The sequence below is a fragment of the Gastrolobium bilobum genome, unplaced genomic scaffold (genome assembly GCF_033153095.1).
Source record: "Gastrolobium bilobum isolate Gb01-03AN ecotype WA unplaced genomic scaffold, APGP_CSIRO_Gbil_v1 utg44884, whole genome shotgun sequence".
NCBI lineage: Eukaryota > Viridiplantae > Streptophyta > Magnoliopsida > Fabales > Fabaceae > Gastrolobium > Gastrolobium bilobum.
This window is the reverse complement of record NW_026897767.1, coordinates 284,811-303,562: the sequence shown is the minus strand read 5'-3', so window position 1 is coordinate 303,562 and position 18,752 is coordinate 284,811.

Below are 18,752 nucleotides of genomic sequence, written 5' to 3'. Positions count from 1 at the left end.
AGATTCGTTTTGCGTGCCTTAATTTTTTATTTATTTTTTTGTTTTAAAAAGTGTGGGCCCCACAAAATGTTGTGAGTGTAGGAAAGTTTATTGTGTTATGTTAAAAGATAAAACGAAAACTCATAAGTAAAATGGAGAAATTTCGTCATAATCTACATGTTATTCAACTATTTGTGTGATTGCCGTAGATCTATTTTCCTCAAAGGGATTTAACATTGATCTTATAAGTTATATGTACGAACCCAAACTCAATAGGAAAGTCACCGCAAGTGGGTCTCAAGTAAGAGCTGAGAATTTGGGGAAATGTAAGGTACGGTGACTTTGAGGTCGTTTGGTTCAGCTTTTTCTAAAAGTAACTTTTACCACTTTCTTATTTTAAAAGTACTTTTTATAAAAGTTAAAGTTGTTTATATTTTCATAAAAATATTCAGTTTTTGAAAAAAATATTTGACTTTTGACTTCTGCTTTTCTGAGAAGTTAAACTTTTTAGCTTCTGAAAAAAATAGGTTTTTGGCTTTTTTTGTGACTTCGCCTTTTTTTAAAAGCAGACATCCGAACGAACTAAAATCGAAAAGTGCTTTTTTCTTGAAAAAAGCAGCTTTTAAAGAAAAAAAAGCTCATCCAAACGGGCCCTTTGTGTGGTAGCATTTCAATAGGGTAATTATATGAGAAAGAGTATGCAAAATGTGTCTCTTCAATGGCAGAAACGGGTTATAAATGGGAAGATTCTTTGATGATAAGAGTGAGAGAGTCATAATCATTTTGTCCTTGTGGGTTCCGTTACGTGTGAGGCAAGCATTTCTACCTAGCGGATGAGGTGCACAATTGAATTCAATGACTCATTGACTCATGTTTCGGTGCTCCATTAGTATAAATAAAAGAAGCATATTCACTTCACTAAAAGTCTAGAGTTTTGATTTGTGAAAATGGATAAAATAGTAATAGGAAAGTCACCCTTAAAATGGGTTCAATAGTGATCAGTCTAATAACTATTGGGTTGGACACACACGTTGAGCCTGTTATTGTTGAGTAATACCTGGGTTGATATGTTGTTCACAAGATGCTTGGATGGTTGGCAAGAAGCTTTGTGAGATGTTTGAGCTGGTACTGGTACTTTGCAGTAGTTAGAGGGGGTACCTGCAGGGCACTCCAACGCTCAAGTCAATATAATGTTCAAGGTGTTCAAGTATTGATCGATAGACGATTATACTTGAGCTTAATGTCTTTGTATCTATAGTAGATCAATGTTTTGTTTATACCACCTTGATATATCGGTGTTCATTTCTATTAGTGGGGAGTGGTATCCTCCGTAGGTTATTCTTTGGGTGAGATGCCTATAATCAGGCTAAGCTCTTTTAGATGCAGCTGCATGTAGTTGTCTGCCTTCAAGTCATTGGTTTTCATGGGGTCAGAGTGCATCGAGTAGTTGATGTCGAATAAGAATAATTAATTGAGCAGCTAGTCATGTGTGTCACGTGGTTATGGCCTTGTGGGATTGTCAAGATGATAGTGTTTCCTTCCTTCCTAAGAAATATTCTTTGGGCCTTTTGGGCCCTTTACTGATTTGGCCTATAATCCAATGTGTGATAGGTCTAGATCAAATAATGTGTAAAGGAAATAAATTAATTTGGATAAAATATAAAGTAAAAAAATAAAAGGGATAAGTTATTCTATCTACTTCTTATTCTGTCTATCTTTGTCTACCACTCTCCTATACTATTAAATCAGAATCTCAACTACCTTTATTAATTCTCTCTCCTATTGAGATTCTTATCTAATGGTATTGAAGAATGGTATATAAAGGTAGATCTTCTTTATCTGTCTATCTTTGTCTACCACTCTCCAACACCAATAGATCAGAATCTCAACTACCTTTATTATTTCTCTCTCCTATTGATATTCTTATTTAATGATATGGGAGAGTAATAGAAAAGATAGATAAAAAAAAATAGATTGAATAACTTATCCCAAAATAAAAAATGCATACACAATAGGGGATCGCAGCTCCAATAAAGTTTCCTTGGGCTTGACCATCTTATTTTAACGAATTGTTTGAAAAATAAAAATGTGCATGTTAAAAAATATTTCAAAATTAATACAAATTTCTATTTAGAACTTTGATTGCTATTATCTACATAGTTTAAGGATTTAACTGATAATTTTGTTAGATCAGGACGAGAGCATGCGACTTTTTTTTTTGGTAATCCCGTGAGCATGCGACTTACTCAAAAGTGAAGGGATGTCTATGCTTCTTTATATTTTATTTTTCTTCAAAGTTAAAGAATTCACTAAACTCATTAAATAGCCAATCGTATCTAAAGCATTTTTTTTTAAATTAAACCTACAGCATTTTTAGGCTTGGACAGATTGCAATAACTCAAAAGTTCAAAAAACGCCTATAATTTTGCATTGAATCATTTACATCTTATGTATTTTTTTTAATCATTTACCCCTATGATTTTTTTTCATCCAACCCCATCTTTAGTACTGTTATAAACTTAATATACATATTTTACCTTTTTTAGAAAATGAAAATAAATTGATGGAAAAAAATAAAAGAAAAAGTAAGATGAAAACTTACAACACTTACATAAAAGATCAAAATAAATAAAAAATCTAAAATTAAAAAAATATGTTGAAAACTTACAATAATAACAGGAAAAAATTAAATTAAAAAAATAAAAAATAAACTAAAATTAAAATAAACCAAGGACAACAAATTGAAGAAAAATAAGATAAAATATGTTAGAAACTTACAATATTAATAGGAAAAACTAAAATTAAATTTAAATCAAAAGAAAGAAAATAGACTCAAGACAAAAAACAAGTAGAAGAAAAAATAAGGCCAACTATGTATAAATAAAAAAGGGAGAAAATAGATTGAGCATAAAAAAATAGAAAAAAAAATCAAACATGCTGGAAACTTACTAATTTCTTTTTCTTCTATTTTAGGTCTTATTTTTTTCAATTTATTTTTACAGTAATATAAAAGACTAAAAGTGACCAAATGATAGGTGGGGTGAGAGCATATGTTCGATCCTCTCAAGTACCGTCCTTGGGAAGGGTTTAAAGCATTAATCTCAGGACTCGCGTCGAATCGGACTAGTCGCAAAGCGATGAATCGATTGGAATATATCCGAAAAAAACTAAAAGTGAATGAAATAAAAAAGAATAAATATATCTAAATCAAAAAGAAGAAAATAAACTGAGGAAGAAAAATAGAAGAAAAAATAAGGCCAAATATTTGAAAACTTATAATAATTTATTTTTCTTCTATTTATTTTTTGTTTTATTTTATCTTCTATTTTTTTTGTCTTTAGTCTATTTTTTTCTTTTTTATTAAGTCTATTTTTGTTTTTGTTTTTTTACTTTTAGTCACTGTTGTAAGTTTTCAACATATGTGGTCTTTTCTCCATTTTTATCCTCGATCTATTTTTTCTTCTTGATTTAAACATATTTAGTGCTTGTTTGAATCCTCTTTATTTAAGCTAAAAACTACTTGTAAGCAGAAGCTAGGCTAAACGAGTTTTGAGAAAAGCTCTTACAATAAAAAACTCTTTTTTTATAATAAAGAAAAAAGCTAAAAGTCAAATGCTCCTAGAAAGAGTTTTTTTTAAGCTCTTATCTACTTTTCTTGAATTGTGTGCACTTTTTTGAAATGAAGAGGTATAGAGATAGAAAGAGAGAATTTTGTTGAAATATGTGTTTTCAAGTAACTTTTAAGCTAAAAATTTTAAGTAGTCACCAAACAGCTTTTAGCTTTTTTTTAAGCTCTCTTTTTTTGCTTTATTTTATAAGTGACTTTTAACTTAAAAAAGAGAGGATCCAAACATGCTCTTAGTCTTTTTTTCCTTCTCTTTTTTTTTTATCTTTTAATCTTTTATGTGTAAGTTTGTAATTTTCAACATATTTGATTTTACTTTTCTTTTGTTTTTATTTTTTACCGTGAGTTCGTTTTTCTTTTTCTAAGAAGGGTAAAATATGTACATAACGGTGTTAAGGATATAGTTGATTGAAAAAAATAAAGGTGTAAATGATTTAAAATAAAATCATAGACAGATTTTTGAACTTTTCTTAAAACTTTTAAAGTAATTATATATATGTTTACCAAAAATAATAATAATTATATATATATATAGATATAGATATTTGTCTATGCATCTTGTAATATGCATCACAATTAAATGTAATATGCATCTTGTAGTCCTTTTTCTATTTGTCTCAATTCCGTACTTTCTGCTCTTAATTTAGTTCCATCACTGACAGTTTTATTCTCAAATTTAAGAATCATTAAGCATCCCAATTAAATGAGTAGAACAATTTCAATTATTTCTTTTGAGTTTTGAGTAATGTAACTTGATGAGTACAGATTTTTTTCCGTGAAACTAATTAAGAATCGTTGAATACTTCGTTCCATGGAGTATTTTTTTGTAAGAATAATATATTATAATTATTCAAACCATATGTAAGATTATAGGAATCAGGTTACAAATATGCTCATTTTTATTTTTATGCATGTTAAATAATAATTTAAATATTTAAGACATAATATTGAAAATGTTATTATATAATACTTAGATAGGTAAGTTCTCATTGAATATTAATTCAAATTTACGATTTTTTGCTAGATATTTAACGCTATAAAATAATAATTTTGTTCAAAAAGCTCACTGTTCTTTTGCGCAATTATTCTTTAAAAGTAAAAAAAATAAAAAATAAAAAATAAAATCTTAACGAGACGGCAGTACTTCTATCACCAGGATAATAAGAGAAAGTATAAAATACAAAATTATTTAGCATCATATTTTTATTTATTTATTTATTTATATTTTAACCCAATATCTGTTTAAGAACAATAATGTTATTTATGCACTTTTGTAGAAGCACAAGAGCAAAAGCAATATCCAGCTATACATTGTGCACGGCAATTTCGGGCACATTTGTCAGTGCAATCTTTGTTGAATTTGCAGTGACCGCCGCCATTTTTCATCGCAAAAGTTTGAGGCGTCAAACCTGAAATTAAAATAATAAAAGAAGACAAAATTAATATTTTTTTAAGCAAAAATACTTTTTTCAGAAATAATTTAATGGGAAAATCACTTCCACCATCAATGCAGAAGTGATTTTCTCCTAGCACACACTCGTCAACATTTTTTTTAAATGATGGGACTCAATATGTTTTTGTATCAGCTGCAAGCCTGCAACTTCAAACTCTCAAATTTTCCAGTCACATAAGAGCTGCAAAGCCGTAATTTAATATGTATTTATTTAATAGAAATATAACCAAAATCTCTCTTAATTTACTTATTGTTGCCAACAAATAAGTATTGAACATAAGCTTTTATTATGACTTAAAACATTCAATTCAAAGATGACATTTAGTATCAATTATGTATTTGTTGTACAAAACTTAAGTAATAATTGATTATGTATGTACATTAATCATTGAAATTTGAAAGCAATATATTTGAAAAATAAATATATAAACATATAATATTTTTTACATTTTTTAAAATATCTAATTTTTTTTTTTTTCAATTCCTACTTTTAAGATGTTCATATGCTTTTTTTTTAACCAAAATGCTGACAGAAAAATGAAGAAGAAATACCTGATGCAACCAGAAACAAGATCACAACGAAGATCAATTTAAGAGAAACATTCACCATCTTACTCAATATTTTGCTGTAGCTAATAAGCTCAATAATAGGAATTTTTACACGCAAGAGTTGCCTTTGTCTCAAACTGGGATAAAAAGTCATGTTAAGCATCGAATTTATAATTGTAATTGTCATCAGTTTTAATGATAAAATATTGAAAAAAATATTTGTCATTTTAAATGACATAATTTATGTCATTTACTCACATAAAGTGATGAAACTCATACTTTTATTTTTTTTGTCCTCTCTTTCTTTCTTTTTATGTCACTTAAAATGAAACAACTTTATATCTTTTAAAATAACACACACTTTTTAAAAAAATATTACCTATAGAGGAGGGGGGAATTTCAAAATGATTTCCCAGTCAAATAACCGTCGAATCAAGTAAATCTCCTAATAAAAGTTAATAAAGTAAATCTCCTAATCAAGTAAATGATTTCCCAGTCAAATAACAGTCAAAATAATTTTTTATTATACATATTTTTTTATTTTTTATATTACATGAGTCCCTCCTACTTTTAAATTTTAATAGAGTATAGATTTACTTATTTTCAAGGGATTCTTTTCCACCCTATAACCCCATACTGCAAGGTTCTAGTCGTAACCCCCGCATTTGACTATGATCTATATATGACCATTGACTATTTCAATTTAATGAACAAATGAGTTTTAATTGTGTGCCTTTTGACCATTGGTAATGTAACTTAACAATTATATATTATTTTATAGAATTTTTCATTCTGAATGAATAGAAATATAACCAGTTTTTACATGAGTGCCTTTTTTTTTTATATCATTTTCCAATCTTATCGGATGTCCCCGAAGAGACGATTTATAACCAGTTTTTAACCGGTTCAAAACCATTCATATAAGCAAATTGATTCTAAATAGGTTCTGAATCAATTTTGAGTGGAATTTTTTAAACCATTTCTTTTGTTTTAGTTCAATTTTTAAATTAGTTTATAAAATCAATTCAGTTGTTAAAATTAATTCAAAAAGACGCAATTCGATTGGGATCAATTTTGTTCAGTTATTTTGCATCGCCGTAATCAGAATTAGTACAAAAATAGAATAGTTGTATAAATTTTTTAGCCATCCTCATTTTAACATACTCTACTATGGCGTATTTATTTTTTTACATAACTCATCGAGTAGATAACTATATTTGATTCGCATAATATTGATCACTCTAGATAGCAGATTTTTGTTTATGGTTGATATTTGCAAAGTTCTGTGTCAATGCTGTAATTTTTTTCACCTAAAATATAGAACAAGATAGCAACACAATTTTTTGTAAGTATAAGATTTGTAGTATGATTAACCAACCACGGCGAATGACAAATATTTTGATCTTTTTTCCTGTTCAGCGCACGGGTAATACACTAGTACTGTTATAAACTTAATTAATATACATGTTTTACCTTTTTTAGAAAAAGAAAATAAATTGATGAAAAAAATAGTAAGATGAAAACTTACAACACTTACATAAAAAATCAAAATAAATAAAAAATCTAAAATTAAACAAAGGGAAAAATATTTCTGCAGTTAATGCAGATAAGTTATCTGCATTTATTCTCAAAACGACGTCATTTTGGTATTGAAATCTTAAAAAATTATAAATATAAAGACTATTATAACCCTGAAATAAATTAAAATTACAAAAATATCATGATTTCTGCTCCAAAATGACGTCGTATTGGCTTACTGCAGATAACTTATCTACAGTAACTGCAGAAAAAATGAACCCTTAAACAAAATATGTTAAGAACTTACAATAATAACAGGAAAAAATTTAATTAAAAAATAAAAAATAAACTAAAATTAAAATAAACCAAGGACAACAAATTGAAAAAAAAATAAGATAAAATATGTTAAAAACTTACAATATTAATAGGAAAAACTAAAATTAAATAAAAAAATTAAATTTAAATCAAAAGAAAGAAAATAGGCTCAAGACAAAAAATAAATAGAAGAAAAATTAAGGCCAACTATACCTAAATAAAAAAGAAAGAAAATAGATTGAGCATAAAAAAATAAAAATAAAAAGACCAAATATGCAGCAAACTTAGGGAGGTGTATTGGATTAATATTTTAAAATACTTTTTTGAGATAAAAAATCTTACAGATTTTAAAAGATATTTTAGAATTGGAGGGACTTTAAAGACTTTTTTAAAAGACTTTTCTTACAATCAAAATTTCATAAGATTGGATTTTAAAGGATTTTAATAGAATTGAAAAGATTTGAAAGGATAGTATGAATTTTTAACAAACATTCAAAATTACAAGAGTCAATAAAAAAAATAACAAAGAAAAGCAATGAAATTAATAAAAAAAAAGTAAAACCTAATAATATAATTTTCTCAATTAGTAAAACATAATATAATTTGTAACAAATATTCAAAATTACTAAGCAACAGCTCTTCGCATATCTAAAGTTATACTAGTCCTCCACGCATTAACATTTTTTCGTTCATGCTCTTGGGTTTGACCAATGGATTGAAAATTATCTTCTTCATTTGGTATCAAAGCTATGCATATATGATTATAAAACCCAATTTTTTTAATTATTAAAATAATTCTAAATTTGTATATAGAACCTAAAGTTCATGATAAATTTTTGTTTGGAATTTTTTGCAATTGATCTTGAAAATCTTGGGGGTTTTATTCTATGTGATGAGAGTTTTTTAACCATATATCATATGCATAAGAAAATTTCAAATCTAAATTTTTGGATTTTATTATATGAAAGTTTAGAAAATTTCTCAAATTTTTTTCAATCGATACATTGAAACCTTAAATTGCTTTGGGGCTTTTGAAAAATAATTTTTTAGTTATCTATTGACACAAAAATTGTTTGAGATCCTTTCATATAGTGAAAAAATTTCGTTCATGAATGTATTGTTACGAAATATAGAGTTTATATTATGAAAGTTTCAATCTTTCTTTAAATTGATATTGTTTCATTTATGCAAAACAAAAATTGGTTTGAGGGTTTTAGTTACCTGTTATTTTTCCACTATTTATATTTTTTTTAATACAAAAATCACATATTTTTGTACCCAGAAAAAATGCGACCCGTAGCTTGAAAAATAACTTTTTAAACTTCAAAAATTTCTCAAAAAGTGACTCAAAAATCTCGTTGGTTTGTTGTTTCTGGGTTTTGTAATGAAAATCGCTCAAAAATATGTTATTTTTGTGTTTTGATAAAGCTCCCATGGCGGAACCCGATTTCGAACGGATCAACCTGTCATAGAAAGAAGAAATCACTGCTATAAAAAAATCTCAAAAAATCCTAAAGTTAGGTGAGATTGTGAGAGAGACATCCTATTTATATTTTTCACTAAAAAGTTTCACGCAATCCACACAATATAAAATTCATTAAAATCGTTGAATTTTTGAATACCACGAGATTGTGATTACATTGTTTAAAATCCTGATTGAATACTAACGGATTTGGACGAATTCTAAAATAATCTTTTAAAATCTTAAACAAATACCACGTGACTTCTTTTCAATCCATTAAAATCCTAATCGAATACGAACGGATTTTTTTGTCCAAAAACAATTCATTAAAATCCTTTGAAATTCCAATCCAATAGAAAAGAATAAAAGTGGCCAAATGATGGTAGCTCAGCTGGCGCCAGAGAACTGAGCAGGTGGGGATGAGAGCATATATTTGATCCTCTCAAGTACTGTCTTTGGAGGAGATTAAAGCAGGACTCATCCTGAATTGGATTAGTCGTGAAGTGATGAATTGATCGGAATATCTCTGAAAAGACTAAAAGTGAATGGAATAAAAAAGAATAAATATATCTAAATCAAAAAGAAGAAAATAAACTGAGGAAGAAAAATAGAAGAAAAAACAAGGCCAAATATTTGAAAACTTATAATATTGATTTATTTTTCTTCTATTTCTTTTTTGTTTTATTTTATCTTCTATTTTTTTCTTTTTTATTAAGTCTATTTTTATTTTTATTTTTTTACTTTTAGTCACTGTTGTAAGTTTTTAACATATGTGATCTTTTTTCCATTTTTGTCCTCAATCTATTTTTTCTTCTTGATTTAAACATGTTAGTCTTTTTTTTATATGTGTAAGTTTTGTAAGTTTTCAACATATTTGATTTTATTTATTTATTTATTTATCGTCAGCTTGTTTTCTTTTTCACGAAGGGTAAAATATGTATATAACGGTGTTAAGGATATGGTTGGATGAGAAAAATAAGGGTGTAAATGATTTAAAATAACCATGGAGAGATTTTTGAATTTTTCTTAAAACATTTAAAGTGATTATATATATGTTTACCAAAAAAATATATATATATATATATATATATATATATATATATATATATATATATATATATATCATTACTATTTTTTAGTTGCTTCTACACATTTACAACCAAGGTACAAACCGAAGAAGAAAGTGACATACTAGATGCAACCAGAAACATGATCATAAAGAGGGCCAACTTAATTGAAGAATTCGTCATTTTTTCTCAATGTTTTTGAAGCAGATAATATGCTCTCTAATATGAATTTTTACTCACAACAATTTTCTTATCTCTTATTGGGATAGGAAGCTATGCTATGCACCAAATTTATAATTGTAATTATCGTTAGTTTTAATGATAAAATATTGATCATATAGAAAAAAAATAAAGTGTTGATAATTGTTGGGAAAAATATTAAATCCTCTTTATTATTCATGAACAATCTATTAATTGTAATATGCATCTTGTAGTCCTTTTTATATTTTTTTAGTTGTCTCAAGTTCGTACTTTCTGCTCTTAATTTAGTTCCATCACTGACAGTTTTATTCTCAAATCTAAGAGTCATTAAGCATCCCAATTAAATGAGTAGAACAATTTCAATTTATTTCTTTTGAGTTTTGAGTAATGTAACTTGATGAGTACAGATTTTTTTCCGTCAAACTAATTAAGAGTCGTTGAATACTTCGATTTAATGAACCAAAATTATTACATGGAGTATTTTTTTGTAAGCATAATATATTATAATTATTCAAACCATATGTAAGATTACAGGAATCATGTTAGAAATATGCTCATTTTTAATTTTATGCATGTTAAATAGTAATTTAAATATTTAAGACATAATATAGAAAATGTTATTATATAATACTTAGATAGATAAGTTCTCATTGAATATTAATTAAAATTTACGAGTTTTTGCTAGATATTGAACGCTATAAAATAGTAATTTTATTCAAAACGCTCACTGTCCTTTTGCGCAATTATTTTTTAAAAGTAAAAAAAAAAAAAAAAACTTAACGAGACGGCAGTACTTCTATCACCATGATAATAAGAGAAAGTATAAAATACAAAATTATTTAGTATTGTATTTTATTTATTTATATTTTAACCCAATATCTGTTCAAGAACAAGGTATTGACACGAACAATAACGTTATATATGCACTTTTGTAGAAGCACAAGTGCAAAGGCAAAATCCAGCTATACACAAGTGCATAAGGCAATTTCGGCCACATTTGGCAGTGCAATCTTTGTGGAATTTGCAGTGACCGCCGATCTTTTTCATCGCAAAAGTTTGAGGCGTCAAACCTGAAATTAAAATAATAAAAGAAGACAAAATTAATATTTTCTTATACAAAAATGCTTTTTTCAGACATAATTTAATATGTATTTATTAGGTGATAATAAAACTCAAATCTCTCCTCATTTATTTTGTCTGTATTGCCAACAATTGAGTATCAAACGTAAGCTTTGATTATGACTTAAAACATTCAATTCAAAAATGACATTTAGTATCAATTATGTATTTGTTGTACAAAACGTAAGTAATAATTGATTATGTATGTACATTAATCATTGAAAGCAATATATTTGAAAAATAAATATATAAACATTAATATTTTTTACATTTTTGAAAATATCTAAATTTATTCTTTTTTTCAGCTCCTACTTTTAAGATGTTCATACGCTTTTTTTTAACCAAAATACTGACAGAAAAATGAAGAAGAAATACCTGATGCAACCAGAAACAAGATAACAACGAAGATCAATTTACGAGAAACATTCACCATCTTTTCTCAATATTTTGCTGTAGCTAATAAGCTCTATAATAGGAATTTTTACGCGCAAGAGTTGCCTTTTTCTCAAACTGGGATAAAAAGTCATGTTAAGCATCGAATTTATAATTGTAGTTGTCATCAGTTTTAATGATAAAATATTACCTATAGAGGAGTGGGGGAAATTCAAAATGTTTTCCCAGTCAAATAACCGTCGAATCAAGTAACTTTCCTAACAAAAGTTATTTTCAGGTATAAATTCAAAATGTTACTTACTAATTTTTTATTATACTCATTTTTTATTTTTTATATTACATGAGTCCCTCCTACGTACTTTTAAATTTTAATAGAGTATAGATTTACTTATTTTCAAGGGATTCTTTTCCATCCTATAACCCCATACTGCAAGGTTCTAGTCGTAACCTCCGCATTTAACTATTATATATATATATATATATATATGACCATTGACTATTTCAATTTAATGAACAAATGAGTTTTAATTGTGTGCCTTTTGACCATTGGTAATGTAACTTAACAATTATAGATTATTTTATAGAATTTTTCGTTCTGAATGAATAGAAATATAATATCGGGAGGAGAAAGGAATATCTCAATTAAATGAACAAAATTAAAGATGCCCATGGTTTGGCTTGAAATATTTAAGAGTAAATGATATTTTTGGTGTCTGACAATTTTCACGAAGTCCCTTTTGGTCCTCAACAATAAAAAAGACTCATTTTGGTCCTTAATTTTATAAAAATAATGACACGTTTGTCCTTCTGTTAGTTGGCATCTAATGACCCAATTAACGGAGCACACATGGAACGTTAGTTTGCTGAGTCACCGTTAAGTAGTCCAGCGTGGAAGTAATTTTGGTATTTTGGGTCAATGGCTATCATAAAAGGGCTTGAAACAGAACCTATGGACCAGAACAAATCAGCTGCAAAGTTTTCTATTTGTTTATTTTTTAATTTTGTATTTTTTTTAGCAAACCATGGATTAAAGTTTTTAATAATTAATTGCTTTGTTTTTATGAATGAATGAATTATATGATTGATAACATGTCATATAGAATAGGTGGTGTCACATTGTTGCATAACTTGTTAGATTACATGAGCACGATGGTTGTTATGTTTGTACATACGACTAGATTAATAGTCATTACGGTAATTAATTCATATTTTAAATTTTAAATGTATTGGTATTACATTTATTAGGTTGAATTAATGGTCACTATAACATTAATTCTAATTTTTGGAATATGTGCCTAACGAATTTAATAATTTATTAATCGTTATGGTAATTATTTTGATTTCAAAACATCTCATAAATGATAATTATTATGATTTCTGAAATCTAGATTAATAATTAAATCAATTATTTGGATTATTTAAATCTAGAAAATAATTTTGAAATATGTGCATAATGAATTTAATAATTTAAGGGAAAAATATTTCTGCAGTTACTGCATATAAATTATCTGCATTTATTCTTAAAACGATATCGTTTTGGTATTGAAATCTTAAAAAATTATATATATATAAAGACCATTATAACCCTGAAATAAATTAAAATTACAAAAACACCATGATTTCTGCCCCAAAACGACGTCGTATTGCACTTACTGCAGATAACTTATCTGCAGTAACTGCAGAAAAAGTGAACCCATAATTTAAAGATCGTTATGGAAATTAATTTGATTTCAAATTATCCTCATAAATGGTAATTACTATGATTGCTGAAATCTAGATTAATAATTAAATAAGTTATTTTGATGATTTAACTCTAGAAAAATAATTAAGAAAATTTCCTAAAGAATAGTTTATTTTGTGAGTAATTTGTGGGTCTTCTAAAATGGTCATGTGTTAAACACACACTGCATACCACAATCATGAATCATAATTGTGGGGAGCACACGCTGCCTATTATGACCGAATTTTATGACCTTGATTATTTCAAAATTCAAATAAGCTAAGTGATGCACATTCGCCGGCGCTTTTGTTTACATAGTTTTTGAAATCAAGCAAAGATTACTCTCTATTAAAAAATTCTTGGAAATTGGAAAAATTGCTTATGTTGAATGGTAGGAGATTTAAATTAATTAACCTCCAGGTGCATTACGGGCCTATCAATAAAATAATTATGTGAGGACTCAATGGATAAGCATGATTGGATTTTATTGGGATTTAATAATTTCAAAATTTTAATAAAGTATTGTACTGTCCATCGTTGGCAATATTAAGTTATTAAAAATAATTTTGAAATTAAATAATGAATTCAACAGAGCTTATGAAAATTCTCAAATAAAAATATTGAATGAGTGAAGGTTTTAAATTAAGTATTTAATTTTAAAACCTGCGGGTTTCACTTGTTGGTCCATTAATGAAATGGTCATGAGAAGCCCCAGCGGATAAGCATGACTGAATTTTATTTGATTGGACCTTTATAAATTCAAAACTTTAGTAAAGTATTGTATGGCCCAACGTCAGCAATGCTTAGATACTAAAGATAATTTTGAAATTAAACAATGGTTAACTACATTCAACTTTGGGAAAATTATTAACCCTCCCAACGAGGCTATGGTAATGGCACCGAATGCCCAAATAACAATTTTAGTTTTTACAAGTGACTTGCCCAACGTAAGCCTTGTAAAAATAAACTGAAGGATTGTTAACAGTAAACAATAGTAGTTATGCGAATCTACTTGTACTTCGTTTGTTTATAATAAGGCCAAATATTTGAAAACTTATAATACTAATTTATTTTTCTTCTATTTTTTTTTATTTTATCTTTTTTTTTTTGTCTTTAGTCTATTTTTTCTTTTTTATTAAGTCTATTTTTATTTTTATTTTTTCACTTTTAGTCACTTTTGTAAGTTTTCAACATATGTGGTCTTTTTTCATTTTTGTGCTCGATCTATTTTTTCAACATATGTAAGTTTTCAACATATGTGTCTTTAATCTTTTTTTCCTTCTCTTTTTTTTTAACTTTTAGTCTTTTATGTGTAAATTTTATATGTTTTCAACATATTTGATTTCATTTTATCTTTTATTTTTATTTTTTATCGTCAGCTTGTTTTGTTTTTCTAAAAAGGGTGAAATATGTATATAACAGTGTTAAGGATATGGTTGGATGAAAAAAAATAAGAGTAATGACTTAAAATAAAATTACAGAGAGATTTTTGAACTTTTCTTAAAATTTTTAAAGTAATTATATATATGTTTACCAAAAATAATAATTATATATATATAATTACTATTTTTTTAGTTGCTTCTACACATTTACTACCATGGTACAAACCGAAGAAGAAAAGAGACATACCAGATGCAACCAGAAACATGATAATAAAGAGGGCCAACTTAATTGAAGAATTCGTCATTCTTTCTCAATGTTTTTGAAGCAGATAATATGCTCTCTAATATGATCTTTTACTCACAACAATTTTCTGATCTCCTATTGGGATAGGAAGCTATGCTATGCACCAAATTTATAATTGTAATTATCATTAGTTTTAATGATAAAATATTGATCATATAGAAAAAAATAAAGTATTGATAATTGTTGCGAAAAATAGTAAATCCTCTTTATTATTCATGAACAATCTATTTGTACCGATGAGATCTATAAACCCATTGTGTTCCCGATGGGGATGAGTCAATGTATGGATAATACCCTTAGCACAGATATAGACCAGGCTAAGAAGTATAAAGCCAAGCGTAAGCAGTGAATAAATAATAAGCAAAAGGATGATATGACTCAAGTAAATGAGCAATATAACGATACATAAGATACCTCTAAGGTGTGTCCATGGGGGCTATTTATAGGGGAAATGATGTGGGTTGGTGAGGGGGAGGTCAACTCTCCTTGGGATTTACTCCCATGATGCAGTGTTAGGCGTGCTGGCGCTGTCATTGTGGCAGTGTTGCGCCCTCTGTGTTCTGGCGATGTCAGCACCGGGCAAAGGGGGAATTTCCCTTTGCGGTGTCTGTGGTAGTCGCCTTCAATGGCTAGCGTTCCAAGATGGGACATTTTGGTGTATGTCTTGGACCTGCTGCTACGTTGGGGGTTGAGGGGGTCCATGTCAGCCCTTAGGGCTGACGCGGGTTCACGCCCGGTATTGGGCCTGGGTAGTTGGGCCGCTTTAGTGTTTGGGCCATCCGGAACAGGAGCCCCCCAGCTTGGTAGCAAGCGTAGTTTGGTGCCAAGTTGTAGTCTTTGGGCGCTACCTTTCTGGTGATTACAATGATCAATCGTTGCCTAAATATTGTAGTAGACTTGTGTGGTCGCTAAGTCGCGACTGTTAGGCGTTCAGGTTGGTGTCGCCCATTCACACTTTCTCGGCGCCTCTTGAGTATAGTACGGGTAGACTTGTATTGGAATCGAGTCACAATTATTGGGCGTCCTCAGGTTGGTGTCGCCCGTTTGACGAATCTTGGGCGTCTTTTGTCTGGTGCAGGGATATCAACCGTTTTGCCTCTTGCTCTTCCAGGGATACTTAGGGTATTTCACCTTCCTGACACAGGAGGTGTCTTTCCGAATTTCGAGGAGTTATAATGATGAATTGTTGATCATTGCACGCATCTGTGCTGTATCTAGGCACGTCGCATTAATGTGACTTGAGGGGTGTCTTATCTCCTTGAAGTTACCCTTAGGCCCCTCATCTTGATTGTCCCTCAACTGACGGTTATGACATCCAACGGTTGGAATATCAAAGGGCTGAGTGTTTGCTTCCTCTTTAAAAAAGGGGGGGTTTGTTTTCTACAAGCACATTGTGCTCTTCTCTCCTTGCCATAACGTCCGAGCCGGTCTTCTTTTCTTCAGTGTCTGCATTTACCTCAGGTATAGTGTCTCACTCTTTTTCTCCTTTGTGCTTCTTTCTGTACAATTTTTCCTCTTCTTTTCCTGGGCATAGTACAATCATGGACGTTCCTGGGTTGGGTTTACTGGAGTTGGAAGTTGAGGTTAAAGAGAAAATCTTTGATGAAGCCTTCAACTCACTCGAAGCCTGTACAGTGGGGCCCGCTATGCAGGAGTATCTTGCTAAGCAAGGGGAAAGCAGCAGCTTTCCCTCTTATCGTTCTTTAGTTCCTGGGGTAGAGTCGTTGCCCCATGGTAGAATTCCTGAACTTCTGGGTTTTTCTGAAGAAGAGATTCAGAGTCTCTTGCCTGAACGGGCTATAGGACTTGTGCTTCCCTATCTGGGTGAAGCATCTGGATCTTGACCGCGTGGTGATGGTCAGGTGCCAGGTGGTGAGTCCGTTTCTGGGTCTGGTAGACCTCAGTCTGCCAGATCTGAGGGGCGACGGTCTGGGAGTTTCAGTCGAGGGGTGAGGACTCGCCCATCCCATCGTCGTGGTTCAAGGTCTTCGGTTCGTACCAACGGACAAAGGGGGGTTCATACCGCCACGTTTCGCGGCGTTCCGCACTCGATATAGGGCGACTTGTTCGACCTTTGTCTTCTATTAACCGCCTCCCACAAAATCGCCCCATAGAGTATTACTATAAGCCTTCCCGTCCGACTATTGATTCCCCTGTTGCTTTGAGCACTTCGCGGGGCCATATTCCAAACATATCCCAGTCCTTTCATCGCTGTAAATATGACGAATCTACAGACAACCGACTGGGTAGATTTCACCCAGAAGACGGGCGACTTGTGAAGTATGGTGTGTGGGATGCCATACATAAAGACTTGGGGCTTTATAAGATACCACCTGCTTGGTGGCCTTCTTCTTTAAGCTACTCGGATTTTTATTCTTCAAGCTCTTCGGAAACATCAGAATCTGATGGTAAGTTGTTAGTGTTTGAGCTATTTTTTCTTGTAGTAGTTGGTAAGGAGGGTGTTGGCGTTCATGGGAGTGAGGGATAGGGTGAGATGTGAACTCTCTTTTCTTTGCAGTGGTCTTCTTGACGTTGGAGAGGTAATGAGGATTGATTGTGTGTTTGTCGCTCCCAGGTAGGATTTGAAGGTACTTTCTTGACTTATGGCGACTAACCGGTCGGTCGACTGTCTTGAGGCGAGGAATTGGGTTGACCTGGCGGTAGCTAACGCGTCATCGAGTTATGCTGACCATGATACTTTGCGTCGCCACTATCAATCTGAATCTAGCTTTGTCATCACTGCAAATGGTGCAGATGAGGAGAAGTGGCAACCCTTCGCGGTCAGTAGCGATCGTCGGGCTTGTGACAAACTTCAAACTGTGGCAAGATCTCGGTGGCGGTTCATGGTATATAAGACTCATTTTATGGATCAGAAAGTGAGGTTTCAGCTGACTGAGTTTGAGATGGGAGTACTCTCCCACTTGCAGGTTGCGCCATCTCAACTACATCCGAATGCTTGGGCGTTTGTTCGGGTCTTTGAGAGCATATGCCAATACTTTGACATGACATACTCCGTACGATTATTCTTTTATTTTTTCCAGGTATCCCCTTCAAAGAAGAAGCTTGGTTGGGTTTCACTAAAGGCGGGCAACACTATTAATTGTAATATGCATCTTGTAGTCCTTTTTCTATTTTTTTATTTGTCTCAATCTCGTACTTCCTGCTCTTAATTTAGTTCCATCACTGACAATTTTATTCTCAAATTTAAGAATAAGCTTCCCAATTAAATGAGTAGAACAATTTCAATTTATTTCTTTTGACTTTTGACTTTTGAGTAATGTAACTTGAGGAGTACAGATTTTTTTCCGTGAAACTAATTAAGAGTCGTTGAATACTTCGATTTAATGAACCAAAATTATCACATGGAGTATTTTTTGTAAGCATAATATATTATGTAGAAAAATATTTTTGCAGTTAATGCAAATATGTTATCTGTATTTACTTCCAAAATGATATCATTTTGCGATTGAAAAATTAAAAAATTATAATTAAATAAACTATAATAATCCTGAAATAAATTAAAATTACAAAAATACCTTGATTTTTGTTCCAAAACGACATCGTATTGGGCTTACTGTAGATAAGTAACTGCAGAAACGCAGTTACTGCAAATAAGTTATCTGCATTAAGCTCAATATGACGTTATTTTGGATGAAAATTATGGT